The sequence below is a fragment of the Cupressus sempervirens genome, chromosome 11, assembly GCF_028749045.1.
Source record: "Cupressus sempervirens isolate cs-2001-9-10 chromosome 11, ASM2874904v1, whole genome shotgun sequence".
NCBI lineage: Eukaryota > Viridiplantae > Streptophyta > Pinopsida > Cupressales > Cupressaceae > Cupressus > Cupressus sempervirens.
In genome coordinates this window covers 846,423,988-846,445,968 of record NC_143128.1, presented here as the reverse complement: position 1 = coordinate 846,445,968, position 21,981 = coordinate 846,423,988, and positions in this window count along the sequence as shown.

The following is a 21,981-nucleotide window of genomic DNA, read 5'->3' as shown; positions in this document are numbered from 1 at the left end:
GAGTGACGGGTGGCATGAAAATGCAGAATGTTTCCTAGGGATGAGATGCAACAATGCTGATGGATGCAAAAGAGGAAGGCTTTTCTATGCAAATGATTTCCTAGGTTGAGGAAAAGCTGTATGAAAAAACCTAAGGAGGATTGGGTTGAGCATTCTAACTTCAAAGATATGTTGCCAAATTATGAAAGGTCTGCTTTCCTATGTGCAAGCTTGGTGGTGATTGTGTCAACTTAAGGATAGACTGATGATCCTTTAGGAAGAACACAAGATTGACCACTTGTGGATCCCAACCTTTAGCTCAAGGTGATGAGGGATAACGAGTGACAAAGCTAGATTACCCTAGACAAAGCTCTGTCAAAGGGATAACCTTGGTGAGGCTGGTGGATTTGGAAGATGTTAGGAATGGCAAACTTTTGGCAAGGTGACAACAATTTTGAAGGCTTGGATGTGAAGTTTTTGGGTTGCTAGCTAGATGGTTTGGTTCTAAATGAGATGGATGAGCTAAAATGCTTAAGGGGAGGACTAAAGATGGCTGACTTTCCTACAAAGATGACTCTAAAGTGAAGCTCATGCAAGAAGATGTGGAGAAACAAGAGGGTCTAATCATAGAAATCATGCCTAGTTGGTAAGGCATAAGCATTGTCAACTCTTGGATGTTGCTTAAGTTGGATGGTGCGATCTAACCAGACATCTTGAAGGGCTTCGTCAGTAGCTTTGTCCTCTGCTTTGTGGAGTTTGAAAATTTGAGGGCTTGGTGTTAGTTCCTTTCTCTTGGCTAAAAGTTCTTAGTATACCTGATATGGTTTGAGTTTGACTTTGTGAAACTTCTATTTGGGTTTGGGTTGCTCTAACATCAATTCCTGAATATGCTTAGCTTTGAGAGATCTTGGTTGTTTTGCTTCAACACGTTCAACTTTTGGAATAGGCAGTGACTACGGTAAGTGTGCCCTAAGCTAGGATTGACCAAGTTTGGAAAACATTCATTCAACAAATAAAAAATCAAGCAATAGATAGGAACAATCAGATAGAAGTTTTTGATTCTCAGAATGTGATACTTGCACTAAGGAGTGTGTATGTTCTACAAATGTTTCGATTAGTCACTTCAAACACATTAACATCCTAGATGTTTGTCTGCAAGGCTGACAGTTGGTTTAGCTAGGGAGTCCTTGATATACCCAAGGTACATGAGGCCCAAATTCGTAGATAAAAACAAAAAGATGTCACACAGCCGAGAGGAGTGATAACCCACTTCTCCTCTTTCACTTCTCAAGGGTATAAAGTTCCTTAAGGCTTAGCCCGAGTGACAAAATCTTGATTCCAAGAGAGGTGTCTTTGGATTCACCTCTCGATCTTTATACTTCGCCAGAATGCTAGAGTTAAGGTCGTCCCAAGGGGTGATGAAATCCCTATGCAGGCCTCCTAAAAAGAGGAACAAGGTTTTGGATCCTAATCATATGCACCCAAGATGGCCTCGAAAGATGACAAAGCGAGAGAAGACTTGGATGACCTTGGGCTTAAAAAATACACTTGTTCTTTTACCAACTGACTCTTATGTGTGTTGATCTAGACTTTTCAAGCACTCATGTTTAAGATGCAAATTTTCAATTCCAACTTTGAAATGCACCAACAAAGAAAAATTGATCGAAGAATGCGAACAAGAAGAAGAGTTAGGGTCAACAAGAAAGTAAACCCGTGTGCCCGGAGGCCCTCCAAGTCAAGTATCAATTAATTTTTTTTAAGGCATTCAAGATTGAGTGTTTGTTCATTTTAAACCCAAAACAAAGATGTGTGAAACTCGATTGTCAAGCATGCGCCTGGAGGCCCTCCACGTCAATTGTTGTTCAATTTTAAAATCCAAACTTGAAGTGTGATCAACTTAATCTAGATTTTTGGACATTGAAAAAATCTTATAAGTTGAAGACAAAGCCTCAAAAAGTGAATTAAGTAGAATCTAATTATGGAACACTTAACACTCTCTTAGGTGGACCCATCCCCATAGATGGCGCTGAGATTGCAACCAATGGTTAAATTGATGGGTGATTAAAGAGGGTGAGTCTAATGAAGAAACTACTAAATTTGATTTTTGTTGATTTTTTTTTAACTTAACAAATTTCTTAGGTATTCAAAAATTAACTTTGCCTAAGTTGCATGCAAAAGAGAGATTTGTTTGTTCTTTTTAATACATCAAAAATTGAAGTGTGATATATTGCAATGGTTAGTTGATCTTTTGCATTCAAGATTGAGTTTGTTTGTTTTAGTCATGCATTCCAAATTTTTTTTTGATTTTTATCCATGACATTTAAGAGTGTGTTTTGAACAACATACATTCAAAGAAAGATGTGTTTAACCATTCAAGTTCATTCCATGAAAAACCTAAAAAACATGATTAAGTTTGTTGCTCCAACCTGCAATAAGACAAAAAAGAAAATTGATTAGTCACCCAAAATCTTCCAAAATGAAACCTTAACTATGGAAATTTTTTTAAAACTTTTTTTGTTCTTTTTCCTATGCGTAAAAATGCTTAAAATAACCTTTACTCTATGGAACCACAAAAAGTTAAAATTTGATTTATACTCTTTTTTTTTTAATTTTTAAAACTACCAAGTGCAAAAACAAAGATGTTAAAACAGAAATGCAACAAAGACAGATGGAGACGACAATTCATTAGGCGCAGATGCCAAACTACAGAGACGCTGATCTGCGGAGATGCCACTCTGCGGACATGATAGAGAAATAGGCGGAGACGACAGTTTAGTTTGGTGACACAAAAAATAGGAAATCGGGCGGAGAAGCTGAACTGCAGAGACGTTGATTTGTGAAGACAACAGTTTAGGTCGGCAGCGGTGGAGACTACAGTTTAGGTTGCAGAGACGACAGAGTAGCTGGCAGAGACACTGATCTGTAGAGATGACAGTTAAAGATGCGAAGATGACAGTCTACTGGTAGGGTCGATAGCAAAAAACTAAGCGAAGACGCCAAATTGCAGAGACGACAATTTAGTTGCGGAGACAACAGAGTAGCTGGCGAAGACGACAGTTTGCAGGTGCAGACGCCAATCTACGGAGACGACACTACGTGAAAAAATTGAAATGCACGAATTTTTTCAGAAAAATTTTAATTTTTTGATTATTTTTGGATTTTTAGAAGGTATGTCTTCTTCCTAAGTGCGTCCTTTAACTTGCAAAAATAAGTGAAACACCCTGTAACTCACTCAAACAACAAGAAACATTAGATTATTAGAAAAAACAATATATAGATAGAAATGGATAATTAAATGACCCATAGTGGGATCCCACCGGGTGTGCCAAAATGTATATGAGAAATATGTTAGCAAGTAATACTAATCTATTAAAAAATAAAAGCATTAACTAGCATAAAAACCATAACATATATGAGAGACAAAGTGAAACCCTCAAATGAGAATATGAGCCATAGAATGGCTCTCCCAATGAGGATGGTCACTTGATTTAGGGATGAGTCTATTTGCTTAGATTTGGTATGTATGCTCAAGATTCTCAAAACTAGCTTCAATGGAGATGAAAAATGGCAGATTGGTAGCTTTGTGAGCTCTCAATTTGGCATCATAAGGGTATGGTTAAGGGCTTTGGTTTCTCAAAATAGCATTATAACTTTAACTCAAGGATTGTGATGAAATGGCTTGGGAGGGGATCTAATTTATAGGCTAAGGGCTTGAGGGTTTGAGGGCTAAGATGCAAGGATGGAGAAATGGTTAAGGAGGGTTGAGATTGCATGAGAGGAGATCGCATGGATTGTGCTTGTTTAGCACCAACTAGGGAGTGACACATGTCACAAGGTGAGTGGATGGAGGCAAGGGGATGGATGAGTCAACAAAGGAGGCTCAAGGGATAATATCTTCATAAAGACCCTTCATAATGGCTTGTAAGAGCAATGAATGAGCTTGTAAGAGTCTTTATGGCCTTTGTAAGAGCATTCAAAGCTTAGTGGTTGGGATATTTTGGAGAGAGTTGATATTGTTGACTTTGCTTGGCTTAGGAAAGTCTTAAGCTTACTTAGGGAATGTGACAACATTAGGGAGTGGATTAGGGTTGGTTTAAGATTATATTAAGGATGTTAGAGATATGCAAGTGGATGGCATTCATGAGGGTGGGTGAGTTAGTGGCTAAGCTAGGTTAGTATGGGTGGATGGGTTGGATTAGGTTAAAAAAGGGGATTTAGGATAGTTTAGGGGTTATTAGATTTGAGGGTTTTATTTATCAAATCGATTTATTTAATAAATGAGGATTTTGGAATTAGATAGAAGAATAGGATTAATTGATAAATAATTGGTTATTTGATTTATCAATTAGGACTATAGATAATTAATTAAATTAATCAGCTAGGGGATGGAAAAGGATTTAATTAAATATAAATTTAATTAATGATGCCTTTAGAGATAGCTAAATAGGATTACCAAAGTGGTGTAATCAAATTTAGGTGTCTACAAATATCTTGGGTGTTCTAGGTTTGAGGATCATTTTCATGGCATGGGATCTTTTGTTTTGGGCTGTACTATCTTTTGTATCATCTTTTTTCTTTTTCTAATCATTGTTGATGTCATTTGTAAGCATATTTATGTAAACACACTAAGATAAAGTACCAATCGTGCATTTTAGGTTCATGAACGTTGTTTTGAGACAATTGCACTCACACTATTTATAAAGCACCATGGGGGGATAACTGTTTGCCACTTTTGTGCCCTCTTCCTTTTTTGTCCCATGCAGTTTCGGTGATCGTGTCTTTATAGGTGTTCGTACCTCTTCAACTCTCTAATCGTTCTTGGTTCTTTCTATAGAGGATTTTGGTCCACTTTTTCAGTTGTCTGTCATCACACCCCATCTGCATTAAGGGGGGTTATTCTATTGTTCTAATGCTTCCTTGGTTTGATGGTTTGATAGTGTGAGCTATGTATTCAGTATTTGATCCTAGATACTAGGCGATTGTAGTAGCTGACTACCTATGCATTTTGGTGAGATGGATCATCTACCATATAGACACACTCAATTTGTGCCTTCTATTTTCTGTGGAGGTTCTTTAGATCAGCAGTTTCTTTCTGATAGAGTTTGCAACTTTTTCATGCTTCAGTGATGCTCTTCATGATCTTCTCTTGTTCCTATTTTCTTAGACATTCCTCTAGTTGGAGGCTTCTTCAGTCCTTCACTAGGTTTTCTTACCTATTTTGGGGGAAGGTTTTTCCCATGAGGTTTTCCCTCTTTCCCCATTTTTAGAGGTTGCATTTGTTTGCATTTGTACATGGGTACCTAACATGGCCTCATTGTCGGGACCCATTATGCATTTCATCGTAGCTATTGTAAGCTTAAGTGCATTCCCCTAAGTTGCACTTAAGGGGGGGTGTTAGAGTAAATAATTATTATTTACACTTTTACTTAAGTTTACTTAGGTTAATGCATTTATTCAATAGTTTTAGTTTAGGAGTTGTTGACAATATGAGAGTTTGTTCCTATCTAAGTCATACTTATCTCCTCACCTTGATTGAGGATATCCCACCTTTTGTGGACGTATGTTTAGTTGTCATACTTATCTCCTAACACCTTCTAGCTTGTTCTAGAAGGCTCCTTGAGGTCTTTATATTCAGGCTCTCTCATTGTATTTAAAAACTCATTTTCAAGGCATATTGTATAGCAATACATTTTTCTTTGTTTGCAATATCTTCTCTCTCAATCCGTTTAGTTTTTCCAAGCTCCACCTCTTCCTTCTTTAGTTTCCCTTTGATAGATTATTTGCATGTAGGTGATCTTGGCAAGCTGTGAAGTTGGTTTTTATCAACTTCTACACCATTGTGTTCTAGTTAATTGCATATACATACTTGGTGCAAAATCTTTTGGTTTTATTCAGGTGTATTTTTGAAAATGAAATCCTGAATTTATTTCTTCCTCCTTGTATCAAAAATTTGACTGAATGGTCTTTGTGTCATTCATTTTAATCTCTTCATCCCTTTCTTTATAAGTCCTTCATCTACATCTGCATCTACATCATGTCATGGCTATGACCAAATGTTAACTTCCTTTATTTCTTTCTTGTGAAAAGAATACCCTATTTTCATTCATCATAAATATTTAAGAGGGAGTTGTACCTCTCAATTTAGAGGAAGTTTATCAATTCAATGATAACCTATCCAATTGTTAGTAACATTTGTGCTCGAATATGGACATTGTGAGTCATTTTATGTTGGTATTTTTGAAGTGCGAATCTATTCACTAACATGTGCTTAGAGGAGTACAATGTTTTCTTTCTAACTAGATTAAGTGTATGAGCTATCCCAATTATTTTTAAATGCCATTTTTTTCTAGTTAATTGCAAATACATACTTGGTACAAAATCTTTCAATTTTATTTAGTTTTATTTCTGAAAATGAAATCTTGAACTTATTTCTTCCTCCTTGTAGAAAAAAATGAGTGAATGGTATTTCTGTCATTCATTTTTATCTCTTCATCCCTTTTCTTTATAAGTCCTTCATCTGCATCTGCATCATGGCTATGACCAAATGTTAATTTTCTTTATTTCTTTCTGTTGAAAAGTATACCGTATTTTTATTCATTGCAAATCTTCAAGAGGGAGCTGTACCTCTCAATTAAGAGGAAGGTTATCAATTCAATGATAACCTATCCAAGTTTTAGTGACATTTTTGCTTCAATCTGGATGCCATGAGTCATTTTATGTTGGTATTTTTTAAGTGTGAATTTATGCACTAACATGTGTTTATGTTGAAATATATTAGGCTTCTAATCTTGTAGCAAGAGATATTAGAGTTGTTTGTGCAAATGTAGTATTACATTTAACAAAAAAACAAAAAAAATTTCTACTTACCAAAAAAATGGTATTGAAATAACAATCTGCAAAGAACAAAATTGTAACAAGGAGAATAGAGTAATATTTTTCATTGTTTTGGTAGAAAGCCAAATAAGAGAAGTAGAATGAGATTAAAAAAAGGAACTCTTTGAGAAAAAAGATTCCAAGGAGGGTTAGAACAAAAAAAATAAAAAATTTGAATAAAAAACTCCAACACAAAAATTAGTAATGAAACTCAAGTTTGCCTTCTCCCCTCAACAAAAAGTCTCCAATCTAGTAACCTTCACACAAACTCAAACAAGGATTAGAGACTCTGATACCATGTAAGAAATATTCAAATAAAAAGACATAAAAGAAGTATTACAAGAGAGTTTTGTAAGGAATTTGTTACCATAAATTCATAAGCTTGAAAGTAATTGCAAAGATCAACACAAGGAGATAAGATATTTTTGAAGGGGGAAAAAGAGAGAAATCTCATGTGAATTATATGAATGTGTGTGTGCGTGCACACGCACGTGTGAGAGAGAGAGAGAGAGAGAGAGAGAGAGAGAGAGAGAGAGAGAGAGAGAGAGAGAGAGAGAGAGAGAGAACTATAATCTCATTACAATTATTACATAGTGTGTTGTGTTTTGAAAATGAGAGAGGAGCATTTCTTATACAGAGATGAGAAGAGGAGTTAATTAGTAACTTCAAAGTGAATGAGTGTCACATTCATAAGTGCATGTGTATGAAGTGTCATAGTCTTCTTGAAGGGGAATAAACTAATTTTCTTAATAAAGGAATTATAAAAAATGACATGTCCTCACACATGGACAAGAGGACAAACATGTGACATATCCTCACCCTTATACTAGAGGATGAAAAATACATAAGGGATACCTTGGTTTATCCTAATAAATAAATAAATACAACCAAGGAAAGATTACTAATTCTAACACTCACCATCAATTACTTTGTGCAACACCCAATGACTTTTCCATTAGATGTTTCAAAATTCAATTTGATAAAAAATGAATGAATGGAAGATTTTAATAATGTTCATGAGGCCAAAATAAGATGTGGATAACTTAAAAAAGTTGTAACCTCTTAAATAAATATCATCTATGATAATTAATTTTGATATTGCTTTTCTTCAAATAGGTGGTTTAAGTTGCCTAACTCTAAAAAGAAAATGCATATATTTTCTACCTTGTTGGACATACAAATTTAGTATTATTATTGTTTTTGGAATAAATATTTCTTAGAAATAAAATTTGATATTTTCTTGAGTACAATAACCCCATGTCTCCATGCAGTTGTTTATGGATAATTTATGTTTAAATTTAAGTAGCCACATTGTTGTCATAAAACTTCTAAATTAAGAGGAAAGGATACTTTGGAATATTTTTCTATTCTTGGGGAGCAACAGTTGCTAAAAATATTAGAATAAACTTTGAAGAAAGAGGGGGGTTAAAGATAAGCAAAAATTGCTTATTAGAAAAGTGACAGATGTCTTCACCATAGTTTTTCCTAGTCTTGTTATGTGCCTAAATTTTTTTAACCAAACTTAGTTTACAAGAAATATTCATTTAGAAGAAGTTGTTGACAGATTTTACTTCCATGGGGCCATTGACTTCAAAAGTTATTACTACCAATATAGAGCGACAACTGCTAGCCAAAATAAGCTTTAGCAATTGTATGGGGACCTACCTAAGGGCAGTTCCCCATGTGGCTACTAAACTTTATTTTGGCTAGGAGTTGTTCAACATTTTTAGCAGCTACAACCAAAATAGAATATTTATATAAATTCCCAATAAAATAATTTGTAGATAAATGATTTGAGAAAAAATAAGAGTAAGGGAAAATATCATGTAAAATCATATGTCATTTTTCTCAATAAGCAATGATTTCTTATTCTAGCCCCCCTTTTTCGTAACTTATTTTTAAATTTGAATAAGTGGTTTCTCCTCAAAATTAGGGATAGCTTCTAAATTATCCTTTTCACATGATTAAAAAAGTCTTGAGAAAACTCCAACTACTTAAAGTTAACTAAAAATTGCACTTAGAAACCACATGGAGACATGGGGTGAATGTACTTTAAGTATGAAGCCATTTTTAAACAAGAAAGGAAACACAATTTAAAGAAATTCCAATGTAGTCCTTTCTTTAAGTTGTGGTTTCTTTCTTAAAAATGGGTTTTTCATGAGCGAATAACTTTTCATTGGATGTTTGAAAACTCAATCTAAAAAAAATGAATGAATGAAAGATTTTAATAATGTCTACAAGGCCAAAATGGCCTAAAGGACCTACAAGCTAGCACACACCTTCTGACAATGTGGGGAAGTTAATCAAGTTGTAATTTCTTAATTAAATCTTCTCTATGATGATGGATTTTAATGATTAGGTTTGGGTTTCTCCCTAACTACTTTTCTTTAAATATGTTTTTAAAGTTGTCTACCTCTAAAAAGAATATACATTTATTTTCCAATGTAATGGACATGAAAACTCATAGTCTTATTATTTTTCTAGAATGAGCATTGCTCAAATTGGTTTTTGGCATTTTCTTGAGTACAATAAGTGTACATAAGAAAAAATACAAACCAATGCAATCCAATTTTACCTTTTCAATTTCTTGTATGAAACTCTCTACATCCACGTTAGGGCATAGGGATTGGTAGTCATGGTGGCTAGCTTTGTCGATTTACAACAATTGCATGAAATATCATAAAACCTTTATTTTTTCAAAAAATATAAAATAGATGCTTGACTATCTAGAAATAAGGTTCAAAGGTGTGATTTTGTTGGCAATTTGGCTAAGGGAAGTTGATAAGGTTGTCATTTATGGCAAAAAGTCACTCATTTTGACATGGGATAAATTTTTATTAAGTTTGAAGAAAGAATACTTAGAAAATTTACTAATTATAAAATAGGAATACAAGGAATGCGTAACTTATTTTGTTTGGCGAGCCTCATTGGAAGTCCATAAAGTTAGGTAGGCTTAGAGCAAGGTAGTATTGACACCAAAGAGCACGTGTGCAAGACCATTGAAAGAAATGAAAAGTTTTGGATGAGTTATGGATAGTTTTACTAGAAATAAATATAACAAGATAGAACAAAGTAAAGAACAAAGAATTGGTATTTTGGTTAAGGAATTATTTAATCTTACAAAATAATTACTTAACAAAGTTTTGATGAATCTGAGATGTTAACCCATATGTGGTAGAACCTAACTTGAATATTTGGTAACATGCAAGCCAAGACAAGGCCGATTGATTTAAATTTTTTGGTATACAAGAGTTATCTTTTTTGTTTAGTGATGTGTGACATTGCATTGCAATGATATAATGTTTATATGTGTACTTTATTTGATTGATATAGATGCAAATTTGATGTTTAGATCAGAGCAAAGAAGCTATATGATTGTTGTTGTAAAGAAGAACTACAAGGATTGATCGAATATTGAAGATATTAACAAGTAGTCAAAGGTTTTTATAACAATATCTATAGATAGATTTTTAGATTGGTATATGCATGTTTGAGAAGTGGGCTCATCTTGCACTTTTTATTGTAATTACAACATCTAAAATGGTTGAGGCTTCTAACAAGGCCTAGTCCTCTAACAAGGACAAATACACTATGCATATGTAATAGACTCCTAACATGGTCAATATATTTCATGAGATATTTTTGTTTAGTGGATCATTTTATGGGTACCATCGCCACTGGGGTTTTCCCTTTGCCAAGGTTTCTTTAATTAACCAATAATGGTGTTATGAGTTTCATTGTATTATACTTATATTTACTTTTTAGTTTGATCATCTATGCAAGTTTAAATATTGTTAATGGTATCCATAGTTTGGAAAAATTTGTGGAACACTGATTCACCCCCCTTTCTAAATTCCCTATTACTAACATACTCATCATGCAAGTTGTTAAAATAACATGTGTTGTGAAACATGTCCAAAAAATAACTTTTACAAATTTGATGAAACCTTCATCTAAAAATCCATGGTACTTGAATTAAAAAATATCAATTTTTATAAGTAGAATATTGTATTTATTTGTAAATTATAACATAAATGCAACTTAAGTGGACCAAATTGTTGTTCCCTAAGGCAAAGTTGTATATTAGTTTCAAACACTTATTTATTTACAAGATAGGATTGGTCAGTCATCACTATGACCAAGTCATCCTATATAGGTCGAGTAATGTAATGAAGACTCATACATATTTTAGTCAGTGCTGAGCAATAGTTATTGTCGAGCAAGTTAGAGGCCATCGAGTACTCTAGTATAAGCCAAGTTGGTTAGGAGTTAGTATATTTTCCAAGTGCATACATATGCTGAGTCTAATAAAGATTGAGTATTACAATGTATGCCAAGTAAAGATGAAGTCGAGTGATAGCATGTATAATGAACATGACTGGGTATCACCAAGCTTCTAGTGTCGAGTAAGAAAATTTGATATATTTATTTAGAATGAAACATAATCTTATGTAAACTAGTCCAAATAGGAGGTGTATTTCTATGATCAAGAAGTTTCTTAAAAAGGTAATTCTAGCTTTAATTATGGATCATTAATCACTATGTAGAGAGATTAGCCAATCAAAAAATTGCAAGAAATAAGTGGCAAAAGGGGTGAATCTAGATCATTGATCATGATATAGAAGCTTCACCAAATAACTATTTAAGAAGGGTTTTAGATAATTCTTGTGTGTGTGATTGAGAGTTGGATGCATGCGAACTTGAAGGTGAATTGGGAAGAGAGAAAGAGACTAATCAATTTAGTGAATAGTTCAAAGTAGAGTTATTGAAGATATATCACAAAGATGTAATTTTACATTGGATAGAGGAGATTTGTCATCATTATTGAAGTGAAAACTAAGGGATCAAGTATTGATACATTTTAACCAATGTCTTAGGGTAAATCTCTTAACAGAGTGTTCCTAATAGGACCTTCTAAATCTTCTAATAGAGTCCTCACTTAGTTGTGATGTTAAATATTTTGACCAAGGTAGACCTAATAGTCTTGCAAGCTCTTAATAGGGAAGACCCCTCACAGGGTAGATCATCAAAAGTGATCAAACATGTTGGAATTCTTAAGAATAATCGAGGGTGGGGGTGAATCAGTTATCCAAGGTCTAGATGTACAAATAAAACTTTTTAATGCTTAGTAGACCCATATTTATAAAATCTCATTATGAATGCATCCATTAAATCATACAATACTTAATCTTTGTAAGTTATTGTCCTAGGTCAAAAAAACTTTGCAAAAATGTAAACATGATAGATAATAGATTCAATAACGCATTTGACACAAGGATTTTATGTGGAAACTAAATTTGAGAAAAACCACCATTAACTTGCTACTAATTCTCACTCTTCTAAAGTGATGCCTTGTGAAAGGTCAACTCTGTTAAAGGTTACACTACACACTGTTAAATGTGACCTGGTTAAAGGATTTAAATCACCCTGTTAGGATTGAGCCTTGTTAGATGAATTTATATCATTCACTTGGAATGTTACCTGATTAAAGGACTACAAATGACCGTTAGGTCTATTGATGTTTTAGCATTAGTAGAAGTAAATAATGACTATTCAACATACTAATATGTGTTATGGTAAACAGATAAAGTTACTGGTGATTATTAAATCTCTCTCTCTCTCTCTCTCTCTCTATATATATATATATATATATATATATATATATATATATATATATATATATATATATTTACACACACACACACACACACACACACACACACACACACACACACACACACACACACACACACACACACACACACACATTCACATGTACCTTGATAATATACGTTTGCAATATAATATAATCATCAACAGATAATTATCGACAATCTTATTTATATTGTTAGAATATATGAGTGGGCTCCTTAATGTCTTATATATGGGCACCTTTATGTTTGTTTTGAATTAATTAAACCATAACCATAATCATGCCTCTAAAGAGGCATGACTCTACATGGCCAAGGCCACGTAGAGCCATGACTCTTTGGGGGTCATGACCCTCCACCAAGTATATAATAGAAGTGTAGATTGCTGGGTAAACATCATCTATCTACGACATTTTGTACCAGCAGTCTGCACTCAATTTTCATAAATAATTCTCTACTATATCTAGTTTGTAGGAACATCTAGAAGTTAATTCAAAGCATCAACTATAGAAGATAAGGAATTCTACTCTACTGTTATAGTCACATGGATCTATGATATTCAAAGTACAAGGCTACCTATAGTAATACAAGTAATATTTTCACCATTCTTGTAGTAATTGTTTTATCTATAAGAGATCCATTAAATCTCATAAGGTCAACCTTAATCCAAAGGATTTACCCTAGGCTGATACAATGATTATAAAGTAACAGTAGGGCTTGATCTGATAACAAATTACAACTCACTTGTAGATTATAGATCTTTGTTTCAATGCTCCTTTTTTCTTGACATTAACACACTTAAGCTCTGATAGCTTGTCTACCCTTCAAACATTCATACTCTTAAGCCTTCTTTCTTTGCATGCTAATTGTAGTTTTTTCTATTTTTCCACTAAATGAAGCAATACCTTAGACTCTTTGTCTTCCTTAGGTTCTCACACATGACAATTGTTGGTTCCAACCAACTCTCTCTATAAATAAAGATTTAAGATCTTTTTTCACTTAACCATAATCATCCATTTTAGGATTAGGTAGGATTAGGTAGGATACAATGAATCTACCCACTTTTCCATTTGGTTCCTCTAGACACTTTTCTTCAATCCTCCTTGAATTTGCAAAAAATGGTTTACCTTGAATTTTGTGCCACCAACTCATCTTAGTTATCTTCCACATACTTCACATAATTCAAGAAAATAAAATAGTCGACCTAGATTTTTCAAATCTATGATTTAACACATATACTAGCATTCGACATCAATATGCTGTCACTTGGCTTCCATACTATTCTTCCACTTAACTTACACTAGTATACTTGGTGAAAACTAAAGTTATCTGATGCTCATAACCAACTAAATTTTACTTAACATATACTAACAATCACTCGGCTTGCACTAATTTTCATCTTTTCTTGACACCTCTTGATTTTCACTTGGCATCCATTGATTTCTGCTTGGCTTGCACTGACTCCTCGACAAGGCTTGACAGACACTTTTCATACTTGATCTTCTTTGAGTCTTAACTTGAGTAATCTTCCCCTTCAGACTTTAAGTAGATAAGAAATATACTATAGTATCAATGTCTTACTTAGTCTTAGTGCTTCTTTTACATACAAAACAACTCAAACTTTCTCTTAGTGCTATTGTTATCTCCTCTTTTAAAATCCTCTTCATCAATCAACTAAATGATAGCTTTCAGAACAAAAAACAATTGTCTTACCAACATTTAGTAGATTTAACACCATTGACAAAATAATGACTGTTCCATTACAGATTCTTGCACTTAAAAAAAATCTTATATCAACAATCCCCCTCTTTGGCATTGATGTAAAAACAATACCAACAACAATACAAAAAATAAAATACATCTTTAAAATTTCTCCCTCTATTAGTGTAGTATATGTCCTTCCTCTGTGTAGGGTAATGTGAGCTTTTTCAAGTTCCTTTTACTGTATCTTCTCCAACTTATATATCCCATCAATACTCTCTCCCTCTTACTAGGTAGATGTAGTTATGTGGTCATTTCTTGCTCTTTAGGTTATTGTTGTCACTTAGGTTTGCACCCTTGTCCAAGGCCTATGCGTGAGAACAACCTAGTGAAACATGGAAACAACCTCCAAGCTGTGGGACTTGAACTACGAGGTTGAGTCTCCGGAGAAGGCCGGCTTCCTCTTACTATCAGGGCGCACCTAACTACTCTCGAAAGGAAAAGGGGAAGAAGGAGATGCAGAAAAAAACTCTACCCTACCTAAACTATGGAGGTGATGCACCAAAATAGAGTGTTCAGACCCATTTCTGCCCATATATGCACTATTGAACCAAAATGAAACTAAGGATATATACATACAGGCTTGTTTTGATCTAATAACCTCATGAAGATCAAGAAGCACAACTCAAGGAAAGAGGAATATTACTTATATATTATCCAGTAGGCAAGAAACAGATACAGTATGTAGGTTACAGATCTCGACAATACACCAATGAGAGGCAAAAGGGATGCACAAACACATCAATGGCTGAAAGGGATAAAACAGAGAATCATTTGGTTCAAAGGCATAGGGAATGTTACACTGAGAGTTGCAGAGCAATATTAGAGAAATCAGAAAGAGTCGACCCTTGGAAAAGATTACAAAATTGCCTTTATAGTTCAGGCATAACTGAGGGAAATGATTCTGCATTAACTGCTCAACTACTGCCATTGAACCCCAAAATATCCAATCAAAGATCACACTCGAGCATGGTTCTCAAGTACAAAATTAGATTTTTGACTGAAGGAATGCCTTGAGTAGATAGAAGCGGCACTAATGAATGATCCTAACACAGTAGATGGATCGACTGAGATGGTGGAGTGTTTCCCTATGCCTTGCATTCATTTCAGGTAGGTCAGAATTGATCGTGAAGATCAGATCGCAAGATAACCTTGATCATTTTTGCTTCCTAGTTCGTGAATCAACAGGGTTAAAGCAAGTTAAATAGGCTATACGAGCCAGCTAGGTCATGCGGGCCAATTACCTTTCTTTGTTTCGCCACCTGGGGAAGTCTTTCGTGGTTGACCTTTTGTCATTGAACTAACCGCGCCACCCTTGCAGATATTCATATTAACTATGATGATTACATTAACTGCCAGCCATCGACCGTCCTTTCTGACCGAGCTAGCGAGACACATGTCAACAAGGCACTGTGTCACCAACATAAACCTCGAGCGACTTACCCATAGCAAGGTGGCAACGACCATCAATCGGCCTAGATCCGAAGATCATGAAGACTCATCATACTCCATACTATCCTTACCCCAGGCCCATCATAATTGGTGCCACCTCTGCAACCTTGTCGTATCCAACTGACACCTGGCAATACCTCAGTGACTGCACCCTAGCGAGACTTGGCCCCACTGACACGTGGCGACCTATCGCTACGTCGCTATGGTAAAGATTGCACATCTTCGCCATGGCGATATGGAGACAGTCGTTGATCTTCTCTAATCTAATGACCACGAAGACCCACCTTCCTACAACCTTCCTCCCTCGTAATTCGCTGGGCCTGTGGTACATGTGGTACTTCTCTGTTGGTCTGTCAGTCATTTGATCCCTACTGCACTGGCAGGATGAAATACGATCCCACCAGGACATGTGGCACCCTTTCGCTACGTCATCGATGTTTTCTCCCGAGCAGTTTCTGATGGCGAGATAGCGCCAGCCATAGATCTCTACAGATCTGATGATCATAAAGATTCACCTCTTGACTGTGCTGGCTGAACTAAAGATCTGGCACACATGGCTCCCTCTGATTCACCGTCGTGACACTAAACTCTGCCAATTGGGCAGATGAAGTACCTGACATAACCCAACCGCTTGCCTGAAACCTTGCTGTTATCTTCTCCAGCCTGCCAAACCTTGCCGCTGAACATGCTGACTCATGATCATTGGCACACCTTTTTTGATGGGCGCTATGTCACCACAGAACATTTTTGACGCACACCATCCTCTGCCCTGCAAGCTGGACCCACTAGACACGTGGCGCCCTGTCGCTACGTCGCTATAGTAAAGGTCGCACATCTTCACCATGGCGATATGGCGATGACCATTGATCGGCCCTGATCTGACGGCAAAGAACTTGTGAGGCGTAAAAATATCATAAGGTTCAGAACTTAGGTAATTTTGATATCTTCGTGGGTATTAAAATATTAGTAATCGAGGAGGTGACCGTTGGGCGGGGTAACATTCAAATTTTGAAACTTGACGGGGCAAACAAAATGTGGTAACATTCTGGTGACTCACAGGGGGCATGAGCCTGCTCGATGCATAAGACCAGTGCCTGTAAACAATCCATTGGGTTATGGAGTCAAAAATGGGTCTGAAAGGTACAAATATGAGAACTGCAAAACCCTAACCCTTTTTTGCAAGGAAATCAAAACATTAAAAAACCCTAGATCTGCCCTTGTAACTAAAGAAAAACAAAACTTCCTCTGCAACCTAAGACTGTCAAAACTTCGGAAGCTGGCAACTCAAAAGGAGAACCCTGTGCACATGCACTTCTTGAAAGGCAGGAAATAATAGAAAAGAAACTAGACTAACTATGTACATGGATTCACAATCTTCATCAGAAGCAAGCTTTAAGATAAATCCCATTGATTGGGATGGGCAGAACTTCACCGTTGGGTCTACTCAGTTGGAATGCATTAACCTGTTTGCAACTGGCAATTAGATAACAGGCACTCCACAATGCATCAAACTTAGAATGTCTTCCTGGTTTTGCCCTATCAGCATCCCATTTCAAAACTAGATCCCCCTCTTTGAAAGTCCTGTCCTTGGCCCTCCTGTCGAAATTACTTTTCACCTGTTGCTGATGCAACTCCAGGGTCTTCATAGCTTTATCCCTTTTTTCTTCTAGCTCCATCAGCTCTGCCATTCTTACTGGCATGGCACTATCTTCAATCAATTCCAGCTAATGAGCCAACTCCAAGGAAGGGAATTCCAGTGAAATTGGGAGTCTAGCCTCCCTACCATATACCAGCACAAAAGGTAATTCTTGATAGATCTCTTGGGCATTATTCTATCAGCCCATAGAGCAGTCTTTAATTTTTTTATGCTAGACCTTCTGATTGTCTTCTATTGTCCTCTTCATGATTCTGATCAGATTCTTGTTGGAAGACTCAGCCAAACCATTTCCCTGGGGATAATAATTTGTTGATGTGCTCAGGGAGATATTGTGATTCATTGCCCATGCACAAATCTAGGTTCCAACAAAAGATTTAGCATTATCCGAGATGATAGTAGAAGGAGCACCAAACCTAGATACAATCCCATCAAGGAACTCAACCACTGATGGTTCTGTGGCATCCTTCAAGGCAACTGCCTCTGTCCATCTAGTGAAATAATCAGTAGCAGCCAAAATCCATTTATGACCTGCACTAGATGGAGGATTAATAGGGCCTATAAAATCCAACCCCCACTGGGTAAAGGGCTGATCCACCTGAATAGGATGAAGGGGGAGAGCTACAAGCCTTTGTTTGCCTGAAAAGAAAGCACATTTCTCACATTTCCTCACATACCTATAACAATCATGGAACAGAGATGACCAATAATAACCAGCCCTCATGATCTTCATAGCAGTTGTTCTCGCAGAGAAATGGCCACCATCAGGGCCATCGTGAAGTTCTTTAATCATCCTCTCAGCTTGATCCTCTTCAATGCATCTCAACAGGGTCCCATTAAAATCCCTCCTAAATAGGATACCATCAACTACAACATAGGGAATGGACTGCAATCTATATTTTCTTCTTTTAGCTCTGTCCAATCCTTGAGGGTATCCATCCCCTGATAAGAAGCTCTTCATATTATTTATCCAGCTCTTTGGGCCGTTAACATTTCCTTCCTCTTGCTGCTCTGTTAATACCATAGCAGCCTTTTCATCAGAATCCTGACCTGATAACATTTCTTTGCACAATCCTCTCCCTCTTACCAGCTTGGTAATCTGAATATCAACATCATATTCCATTATCCTAGTGATCCATCCAGCTCTCTTTTCACTGATATCCTTGCTTAACAGAAAATCCTTTACACTGGCATGGGGCACCAACAAATGGATCCTATTGTGGGATAAGAGGTGCTTGAATTTCTTCAAAGCTCTGATGACTACAAGGGCTTACTTCTCAACAAAGCTATACTTATCTTCATATTCTTTGAGCCCTTCACTAAAGAAAGCTATGGGCTGCTCCTCATCCTTGCCATTTGTCTGAGTCAAGACAACAGAGATACTCGACTCACCATCTAAAGTGTAGAGGATGAAATCTTTCTCAAAATTTGGGTTCATGAGAGTAGGGGTTGAGGCTATGGCTGTCTTGATCTCTTCAAAACTCTCCTTCCCCTCCTTGGTCCATGAGAAAACCATGTCTTTCTTGAGCATTGATGTAAGAGGTTTCACCATGGTAGCGAGATTAGGGATAAACCTCCTCACAAAGTTTATCCTACCAAGGAAACTTTGCAGCTCCTTCTTGTGTTTAGGAAGAGGAAGGGAAAGTATTGCCTTTGTTCTTTCTGGATCAATGGTTAGACCATCCTCAGACACAATGTGTCCCAATAATTTTCCTTGGCTTGTAGCAAAGACACACTTGGCTGGGTTGAGGGAAACCCCAAACTCTCTACATCTTAGAAATACCTGCCTTAGATGAATAAAATGATCTTCTACATCTTTTGAATATACAGTTATATCATCAAGGTATACTAAGACAAACTTATCAATTAATTTTTTGAAGGCCATCTCCATTGCCTTCTGAAATGTGGCACCTGCATTTGTTATTCCAAATGGCATCTTGTAGTAAGCATAGGTGCCCCATTTAGTAGTAAATGTTGTTTTATGTCTATCATATTCTTTAACTAGCACTTGGTTGTAACCAAAGAATCCATCAAGAAAAGAGAATCTCCTTGACCCACTGACCTTGGATAGAATTTGCTCCATTGAAGGGAGAGGATGGTGATCTTTAAGAGAAGCCTGATTAAGATCCCTAAAGTCCACACACAATCTGATTTCCCCATTCTTCTTCCTTATAGGGACAAGGTTAGCTACCCATGATGAGTGTTTGACAGGAAATATTATATTGGCCTCTATCAACTTGGATAATTCTTTTCTCATTAGGGTCTCAATCTTAGGATTCACTGCTCTCTATTTTTGCCTTACTGGTTTGGCCTTATCAACTAGATCTATAGTATGCTGAAACAAACTAGGGTCAAACCCTTTTAAGTCATCATATGTCCAAGAAAATACATCATTAAATTCTTGACATAAATGAATGAAGTTTTCTTGCTCAGTTTCAGAACATACCTTCCCCATATTTAGAGATTTTCCATCAGCAATTGTAACTGGGGCATAATCATCCTTTTCTGTAGCTAGATTTATTCCTTTGCCTCTTGTTTGATCATCACGATTAAAAACACTCTCCAAAGTAATGAGACCCTTGGGTAACTTGTTAGAACTAAGGTGAATGATCTGATCACCATACTGATCTTGCAGCCTTGACTGGTTTCTATCTGAGAATTCTGCCTCATTCGGCAAGAAACTCACAATTTGCTCATCGGAGTCAAACACTTTCCAATGAGTGTTGTTGTCAGGGATGGCAGGCCTCACTACCACCCTAATTTGTTGCTTCTTCTCCTCCTCAAGATTCCTTGGTACATCATAAGCTGCACCCACCGCTGCAAGTCTATCAGCATGTTTATTTTCTTTCCTAGGAATGCTCTGAATATTAAATGCATTGAAACCCTCAAGAAAATCCCAAACTCTGTGTTTGTAAGACTTGAGCAGGCCATTTTTGGTGACATTCTAGCCTCTCACCTGATTCACTACCAAGTCACTGTCTCCATATACTTTCAAGGCTTGGATTCCCCTCTTTTGGGCAAGTAAGAGACCTTGAATCAAGGATTCATACTCGGCCACATTATTGGTGCAATTGAATTGGAGCCTGAAGGAGAAATAATATCTTATTTGTGTAGGAGAGACCAACATAAAACCGGCCCCTGATCCATTTCTATTCCTTGAGCCATCAAAGTACATACTCCATATTCTGTGTATATCATCATTAGTCCCAACAAGATCAGGGACTTGAGCCTCTTTCTCTATTATGCAATATGTACTACGGCCTGTCTCAAGAATTTATGACATAGGCTCAAACTAATATGCATTTTGCCACTCATCCAAGAAGAAATCAGGAATCTCTGCTATGGAAGTGACAGGCTCATTTACTATGTCATTTTCATCCATCTCTAGAATAGGGAAATTCATATTGATGAAGTTGGGAGTGTAAGATTCAGTGTGATGAAGGGCTTGAGGTTCTGCTCTAATTGAGGCATTGGATCCATATCTGGTCTTAAATGACATATATGACCAATCAGAAAATATGAATCCACCAATCTGAGCAGTGAAGTCTCTTGAAAGACAGATGGCAAAATAGGGCTTGACTTCAGCAACAGGTATATCTTGAATCATAGTGCAACCGGGGCATGCATGTAGGGCCATCTCTACATTCCTAAGGATACCTATGGTTTTGACAGTACTACCATCTAGTTGTAACACATCCCTAACCATGGGCTCATATTTCATCCCTAAAGCATCAGCAACACACCTAGGCATTATTGAGCTACTAGCCCCTGAATCTATCATGCAATTGTGGACTAATTTGCCTCCTATAATCAGGGAAACATAGAATGGGGGAGGTATAACCATTTTATTTGTCTCCACATCCCCAACTGGTTGTACTAGACTTGTGGCATTCTCCATGATAGATGGCTGATCCTTGAGTTCAATCTTCTCTAATTCTTGCTGCAACATCCTCTTCTGCATTGGTATGGTAGCAACAACATCCCACATAGAGATATTCACATTGGTTTTCTTCATTTGCTCTACCACACTGAAAGGTGCATTAGAAACTTTGGTAGAATCTTTGGGAGCTACACTTATAAGAGGTTGAGGTGGGGCAACATAAGGATCACCTGCATCTTTCTTTCTTGGATCTTGCTCTTGCTGCTGTGAAGTACTTGCTTGTTCATTTTCTGCTTGTATATGAGGTGTAGCACTCGAAGTTGAGGCCTGCTTAGGAGAAAGAGGGGCAGCATGTTCCATAGCTCTCTTCCCGCTCCTTGTGTTATGGGCAACGAAATCCTAGTTTATATTACAATGCTCCCCATCCTGATGATTCATGAAAGAGCAATCATCATGTCCTTGAATATATGATGCCTCCTTGGGATGATCCTCCTCGTATGATTGCTTTGCTACAGGTTCTTGGATAGTTAGGGCCATATAAGATTCTACCTTCTGGCACATGCAATAGGTATAAGAATAGTTGCAAGAAGGGCAAAAATCTTGATCTTGGGCCAAGTTATTTTGAGGGACTATGGCTCTGTTCTGATTTGAGCTTGAAGCAAAAGCATGACTATTTTGCCTACCTTGATCAAAGGAGCTATTCCACTGATTAGGAAGCCTACCACCACTTG